General features: G+C 36.9%; 1 pseudogene; it reads right to left on the bottom strand.

Moving 5' to 3' along the window:
* Positions 1-791: 791 nt before the first annotated feature.
* Positions 792-6,585, bottom strand: LOC128541277 (gap junction gamma-1 protein-like; annotated as a pseudogene).
* Between the last annotated feature and the right edge of the window lie 1,361 nt (positions 6,586-7,946).

Here is a 7,946-nt window from a genome sequence, read left to right as displayed (position 1 = left end):
CATAACATTTAATAACATCCCAGCAAACATTGGTCCGACAGCGACGTTGTGTCCCCGGCCAAAAATAGTCGAGGTAAGACGGCATAAATCGGTAAAAATATGTGACACAGAATATTTCCTAAAAATGAATTTAGATACATTTATACATGTCTACAGTTGCCTGAGGTTGCATGTATAGCTGTCACTTTGACTTTTAGCTAAGTGCATTTTAATAGTAAGTGCATGTGTGCAAAAAGGTCCACAATTGGACGTCCTCTACACGTGCATTTACAGCCCGTCATGATACTTTATTTAATCCACTGAGGTATGGAGCGCGAAACATGCAAAAGCGATTTTACTTACACCTTGGTTAATACTGCAATAAAAAGTAAGTGCCCAGAGTAGTTTTTAAAGAGGTTGTAAATAGACGGCCACTGACGTCTATTTGTCACACACATTGTCATACACAGTACGATATGCAGTGAAATGCTTAGACAACTGCTTGTGACCTTAAAATAAAAGACTAAAGAATAGGGAATAAATATGAAAATGAAAACAGAAGAGAAATTTAACTAAGAAAGAAAAAAATAAAACATAAAAATATATAAAATAACAACTGTACAGTACAAAATATACAATATAAGAAAAATATAGAAAAATATGAGACAGCTGCACTGTACAGTACAGAATATACAATATAAGAAAAAGATATAAAAATATAGAAAAATAAGAAACAGCTGTACAATATAGAGATATAAAATATTTTTTATTAATTTAAAAATATTTTGTTATTTTAGATTTGCTAAACATGTCCTCCGAGTACCAGAGGAAGTGGAGACGATGAGGGGCAAAGGTTGATTCCTTAGTGAAATATGATAGCAGCTCTGAATCTGACGGGTCAGTGGAGCCAGCCTTGGCGGGAGACGGCAGTCCCCTCATGGAGGGATCAACACACGACGAATTACATCCTATGGTGGCCTGTAGTTCTTCTGTCAGCACAGCAGTGGTGTCAATTAGAAGAATACAATTGAATTGTGATACTGATTCTACTGAAACAGAGTCTGAGCAGTTGGATAAAGCTTCTCGTTCACTTGTTAAAACAACATCTCTTCACAAGAACTTGGCTAGTTGGGGTACGTACTTCTATAAACCATTCCCACAAGGCATTAAATAAGCTTCTGGATGTGCTCAGGCTTGTTAGGATGACATAACGTTATCAGAAAGTGCTTCTATGTCAAGTTTTGATTGTTGATTTTGGTAGGCAGCTGCTCTTTTCTCTTTGAAGTACTGCTGACTGTAACTCAATCTTCGAGTGATGTGCAGTAGCATGCAGGGGCTTGAGAAGCCTTGTGATTTTTTTCTACATCTGTGAAAACATTCCGGAATCATTGGTTAACTTTTATAAATGATAACAGGACAATACGCTAAAAATTGTTTATCGATCTACACAGATGGCAATGTTTAAATATAGCACGACTTCCACCCTATTTACCCGGCTGATGCTTCACGCTAATGCTACATATTGATGCTAAAATCTGATGATACAGGGGTGTACCATTTTTTTCTAAATGAAAGACGTTCAGTTGTTTTATTTATGATCTTGCGTTAGGTGTGTTTCCTCATCAGCGCAATATGGACTAAATAAGAAAGAAAGAATCAAAAACAAATGTGAAAACCATCTGTTGTGACATTCTAAATAGATTTACCTTTCTTCCTGGCTTGCCCCTCCAGTTTCTCAAAGTTAGCAGCTGGTCTCAATCTGCACTGACTTTTGCTGTGAAGAATCCATATTCCCCTCCAATACGTGGTCGCTAGTCAGTTCTAAGGGCACGCGTCTTTGGCATGCATCTTGGATGCCACTGATGCTCAGGTATAAGATATCGAGCATGGTCAACAGCAGACAGAGGCTGCTCACAGTGTACATGGTATTCAGTAAAATGGTCTTCTCGGTGGCACGTGACACATAGCAGTCCACTGCATTGACGCATGGGCTACGTGTGCATTCGTACACTGCCGCCACTTTAAACCCATACAACATAACTGGCCAAACAGGAAAGCCACCTCCAAAGCCACGTGACAGCAGCTGCATCAAATACACCTTCATCAGGCCATAACACTCTGTCCATCGTGTTTCTTCCTCCTGTCTGTCTCCTTTTCTTTTTTGTGCCCATGCCCATCATCATCCAAGAATGCGATCTTATGCATAGCAAGGTATACTAAGGGGGTGTTAATCATGACGATCTGAAAGACCAAGAACCTTGCATATAAGAGCAGCGAGAACACATCATAGCACACATTTTTGCACCCAGGTATTTTCGTATTGCATATAAACATGCTTTGATCGTCGTGGTACACTAAGACACCAGCCACCACTACCAGTACAGTGTGAAAGACTATGAACAGAATTAGCCAAAGTTTGCCTAGAAAAGTATAGTGGTTGGCGATCTCCTCCAGGAAACGTGTCAGAAAACTCTAACCCCTGATGTCGCTTCTACAGCACGTTGGTCAGTCCTGTTGGTAAAAAGAAAGGAAAATTAGGACATGTCCTTTACAGCACACATTACCTAGTGCAGGTTTAGGTTAGGGTTAGGGTTACAAGAAATATCTGCCTCAAAGCTTTTTAAAATTAATTTTAAAAGCTTCAGCTATGTTTTTGCGCAATTATTTGTTTGGCATGACACAGTGCGCTTCCGAATGCAAGCCGCCGGTAAACATCGACGAAGAACAAGCGCTTACATCACCACAAAGCGGAAGGAGGCGCAAACAGTTAGCTGTGTGTTAATTTGAGAGAGCGTTCTGTTGCAGGCTGCAAAATGGATGGGACCAATAAAAATATCAGCGAGCCAAGAGAAGAAGAAATCAGAAAAGATAAAACGACAGAAATGGTCAGTAAAGGCTTATGTTATGCCTGAGCTGTAAATTTAGAAACTTTTACAGTAGTTCTGAAAGTTAAGTTGCACAACTTAATGTTTTTGTATAATTATTTACTTTAAGGTGTGCCTTAATTTTTTTGATACTTAGACATTTGAAATACCTTTTTTTTTTTTTAGTTTTTCCATCTGAGAAAAGGCTTAATAATGTATGGCACTGTAATGCACTTAATTCATCTCCCCAACATTAAGCTATTCCTTGTATTGTGAATAATGGCAATGTTTATTTCTGATAAAATGCTGTATGCATTTAAAAAAATAAAAGTTGATTTTTCTAGAAGCTTAAAACCTGCCTTCTCTTGATGATTACTTGTTTACCTACAGCTTCACCCATACCACATGAGTTTCACCCTAGAGGTTACCAAGTAAAAAAAAATTCATAATGATGCCTCTTCTACATCATCTTTCTATCTTCTGGAAGATGTCTGTGTTATTACTAATCAAGAAAAAACATATTTAAGTTAAAGCTAATAATTTCGGGCTTGACTGTATACAATATTTATTTTCTTATATATATATATATATATATATATATATATATATGTGTGTGTGTGTGTGTGTGTGTTAATTAATACATTACATAATGTTTGTTTGAAAACGTTAATTAAAAAATAAAGGAATTCTTAATAAAATTTTTATTAAATCCTGAGAAATTTAACCGTGAAATAAGTTAGCTTAGTAAACTGTTTGCTAATTTATGCTAATCCAGTCTCAGGGCTCATTACTATTTAACAAAAAAAATCAAATTCTATTCACTCTGTTTAAAAGTCGTCACATGATAAGGAGTTAACGAAAAACATTTAAAAACGCGTGATAACATGAAATATTTACCTCAGAAAGTTATCTAAGGTGGCTAAACTAATATGCTAATTAATCCCCAAGGTGACAGGACACTCAATGAGAGGGTGCTCGCTCTCTGCTCTGATCCCTGTCTGTATCTGTGTGTTTGCGCGCGCGGCGCAGACCTGCCCACAAGGCAGCCTCCCGGTAATTACGTCGCGCAAAAAAGTAGTACCCTAGTACGGTGTGGGAAAACGCCAGTCAATTTACGTACACGCGTAATGGTCCTATGAAAAACCGGACACTTTTGTGAATTTATAAAACCCGCCAGGACGTAAAAAATGGACATGTCCTGGCAAAAGAGTACGCTTGGTATATATATAATTTTTTGGTATATATAATTTTTTAAATAAAAAATATTTTACATAAATGTAATTTAAACGTTTCTTTGGTCAGTTTTCACGAACCACTGAGAAAATGTTAATTAAGAAATTACATAATGTTTGTTTGAAAATGTCCATTAAATATTAACAAAAATAAAAAACTTTGTTTGTTTGAAAATTTAAATAAAAAAATAAAGTAATTCTTAATAAAATTCGTATTAAATCCTGAGAAATATAACCGTGAAATAAATTAGTTTAGTAAACTGTTTGCTAATTTATGCTAATCTAGTCTCAGGGCTCATTACTAGTTAACAAAAAAAAACTCAAATTCTATCCACTCTGTTTAAAAATCGTCACATGATAAGGAGTTAACGAAAATCATATTTAAAATGCGTTATATTAACGCGTAACATTTAAGAACATGAGATATTTACCTCAGAAAGTTATCTGGCTAGTTAAGGAAGTTAGTAAGGTGGCTAAACTAATATGCTAATTAATCCCCAAAGTGACAGGACACTTAATAGCGATTCTAAACATCGCCGTTAAATAAAATAACCGTTAAATTTAGATATTCCAGCGCGCGCACGAGTGTGCGATTTGGGACACAGCCCGCAGCGCGCCGATAGTGGAGAAGATGGAGGATAAACTTAACACTAATGCTGAAACAGTGCGTGTGTGTGTGTGTGAATATATAATGTACTTACAAGGTTTGAAGCGGAGTTTTGTCATTCACAGTGCGTGTGTGTGTGAAAGAGACGCTAATGGGGATTGATGGACTTCTGGGGTGTTTAGCCACCTGTATGTATGACAGGCTGTGTAGAACAGAAATATTTGCCTGCTAACTGATTACCAAAGGGGTGTCACAGTGATGTAGTGGTTAGTGTGTCCTGTGTCCTGTGTCCTCACACCTCCAGGCCAGGGTCCGGGTTCGGGTTCGATTCCTGTGTCGGGTCTGTGTGTGGAGTTTGCGTGTTCTCCACGGTCGGTTTTGCTCCGGTTACCACCCACAGTCCAAAGACATGCAGACTATGCTAACTGGCGTTCCCAAATTGCTCGTAGTGTGTAAATGAGAGTGTAAATTATCTCCCCCCACATCCTTTGGGAGAAAATCAGGCTTGAGTTAGAAAATTAAATAAAAAAGAAGAACAATGGAAAGGTTATAGAAGAAAAAAATGTCCAAAACCTTTTCAATGCCAAGAGAGGAGGTAGTGACTCTCTGCCCAGCTATCAGTGTCTTTAAAGAGGGGTGGTCGGCTTTAATTTACTGAGGCTCAAGTAAGAATATATGTTTATACAGAATCAGACAAAAAAATTGTCTACACACTTCAGGAAAGGAAAAACGGTATAAGGTATATTATATGAATATAGCAGTAATAATAGTAATAATACTTATTATTGTTGTTATACATGTTAGTACATTTAGTATTAAATGTTTATACAAGTTTTTATTTTCCTGAAGTGTGTATAAATTTTTTTTTGTCTGACTCTGTATTTGTTTTTCTTTTCCAGCAAGTACTTTGGCTCTAAATATTTTAATAAGTAAATGGGTGTTAATATTAATTATATTAATTCATACTAATATTAAAATATGATAAATTATATTATTACCTTTTAGAATTTTGACTCATTTGAAAGTTGTCACATTCATTTGTCCTTTTACTTAATATACAGTGGTGTGAAAAACTATTCGGAAAATAGTCGCCTTGGAAATCTGCCATGCAGGCCGTTTTTGCCCAGTCTCTTTCTTATGGTGGAGTCGTGAACACTGACCTTAATTGAGGCAAGTGAGGCCTGCAGTTCTTTAGATGTTGTCCTGGGGTCTTTTGTGGCCTCTCGGATGAGTTGTCTCTGCGCTCTTGGGGTAATTTTGGTCGGCCGGTCACTCCTGGGAAGGTTCACCACTGTTCCATTTGTGGATAATGGCTCTCACTGTGGTTCGCTGGAGTCCCAAAGCATTAGAAATGGCTTTATAACCTTTACCAGACTGATAGATCTCAATTACTTTTGTTCTCATTTGTTCCTGAATTTCTTTGGATCTTGGCATGATGTCTAGCTTTTGAGGTGCTTTTGGTCAACTTCTCTGTGTCAGGTAGCTCCTATTTAAGTGATTTCTTGATTGAAACAGGTGTGGCAGTAATCAGGCCTGGGGATGACTACAGAAATTGAACTCAGGTGTGATAAACCACAGTTAAGTTATTTTTTAACAAGGGGGGCAATCACTTTTTCACATAGGGCCATGTAGGTTTGGATTTTTTTTCTCCCTAAATAATAAAAACCATCATTTAAAAACTGCATTTGAACTGCATCTTTGACTAATAGTTAAATGTGTTTGATGATCAGAAACATTTTGTGTGACAAACATGCAAAAGAATAAGAAATCAGGAAGGGGGCAAATAGTTTTCACACCACTGTATCAAAAAGAGGAGTTTTGTGGGATAACAACAATTTCCCTGAAAGAAAAATTCATGCTTAAGCTTGACAGTTACACTGCCCATCTCCTGCAGCTGATGCATGTCTAAGGGGATGCTGTTGGTACCAGGATGAATCCTCTCCATAACACAATAAATGAGGTATGTTTTTTAAAAGTGCAAACACTAATTTGTAGGGAACATGGATTCTAAAACATTTTTCTCCTTACAGAATAAAGGGATGCAGTGGTCTGCTGCCTCATTGAGTGGGGTGAGGGGAGCCCAAAGAAAAGCTCTTCCAAGTAGTTTGAAGTGCATGATGATCTGAACCTTGCATACGAGAGCGGCGTGAACGCATCGTAGCATACATTTTTGCAACCAGGAAGTTCTGTATTTCATACGAACATACTCTGTTCATCATGGTATACTGACACACCAGCCACGACAACCAGTACAATGTGAAAGACTATGAACAGGATTTGCCAAAGTTTGCCTAGTAAAGTATAGTGGTTAGTGGTAGGACATGTTCATAACAGCACATATAACCTAGTACAGGTTTAGCTGAAGCTAAGATTTGAAGAGATCCACAGTACAGTACAGAATTTCACAGCTGTAAATTAAGCGGTTCAGGAAAAGAGAGAATTTTTTTTACAAACTTTAGTTACAAATCAAAACCTGAATATTAATATCATTATTCATTTGGTTTATATGTGAGCATCTATTTGCTATTGTGGTGCCAACTTGTATATTTAAGAACCAGAAACTTAAAATTAATGATAGTTGAAATATTCAAACTTAAAAAAACTAAGCATAGATCAGGAGAAAAGAGGCATTAATTATAATGAAAAATTATATGGTCTTATCTGAATTTTTTTTTGAGACATTTTATTAGCACCAGTACCATGTTTTGGTCGTTAATTTTCACAGATTTAGACATGGTTGTAACATTTCCTTTGCACAGTGGATTTTTAAACAACCGTATATACATGTGCCTTGCAAAAGTATTCATACCCCTTGGATTTTTCCACATTTTGTCACATTTGGCACAGTGGCACATATTTGTGAAATGAAGAGAAAATGCTAATTTTTTTACAAATAAATATCTAAAAAGCGTGGAGTGCATGACAGTTTTCCTGTGGACAAATTCTCCCACCTGAGCTGTGGATCTTGTCTCAATAAGCCCGCAGTTGTGCCATACTCTTTCCATTTGCGGATGATAGATTGAACCTAACCCTGCTTTAAACTTCTCCACAACTTTATCCCTGATCTGTCTGATGTGTTCCTTGGGCTTCATGATGCTGATCATTTTAATAAGTAACAGTGTTTCTCACAGGTCTAAAATATACTTTATATGACAATATAAACACAATATTTAGATTTATTCAATACTTTTATTACCTTCACATTCTAGAGATCCAACCTACTAATCAACCCCCCTTCTACTTATGTGCACAGTTCATCAGATC

Source organism: Clarias gariepinus, chromosome 14, assembly GCF_024256425.1.
Source record: "Clarias gariepinus isolate MV-2021 ecotype Netherlands chromosome 14, CGAR_prim_01v2, whole genome shotgun sequence".
Classification (NCBI taxonomy): domain Eukaryota; kingdom Metazoa; phylum Chordata; class Actinopteri; order Siluriformes; family Clariidae; genus Clarias; species Clarias gariepinus.
This window is presented reverse-complemented; position numbering and strand designations above follow the sequence as displayed.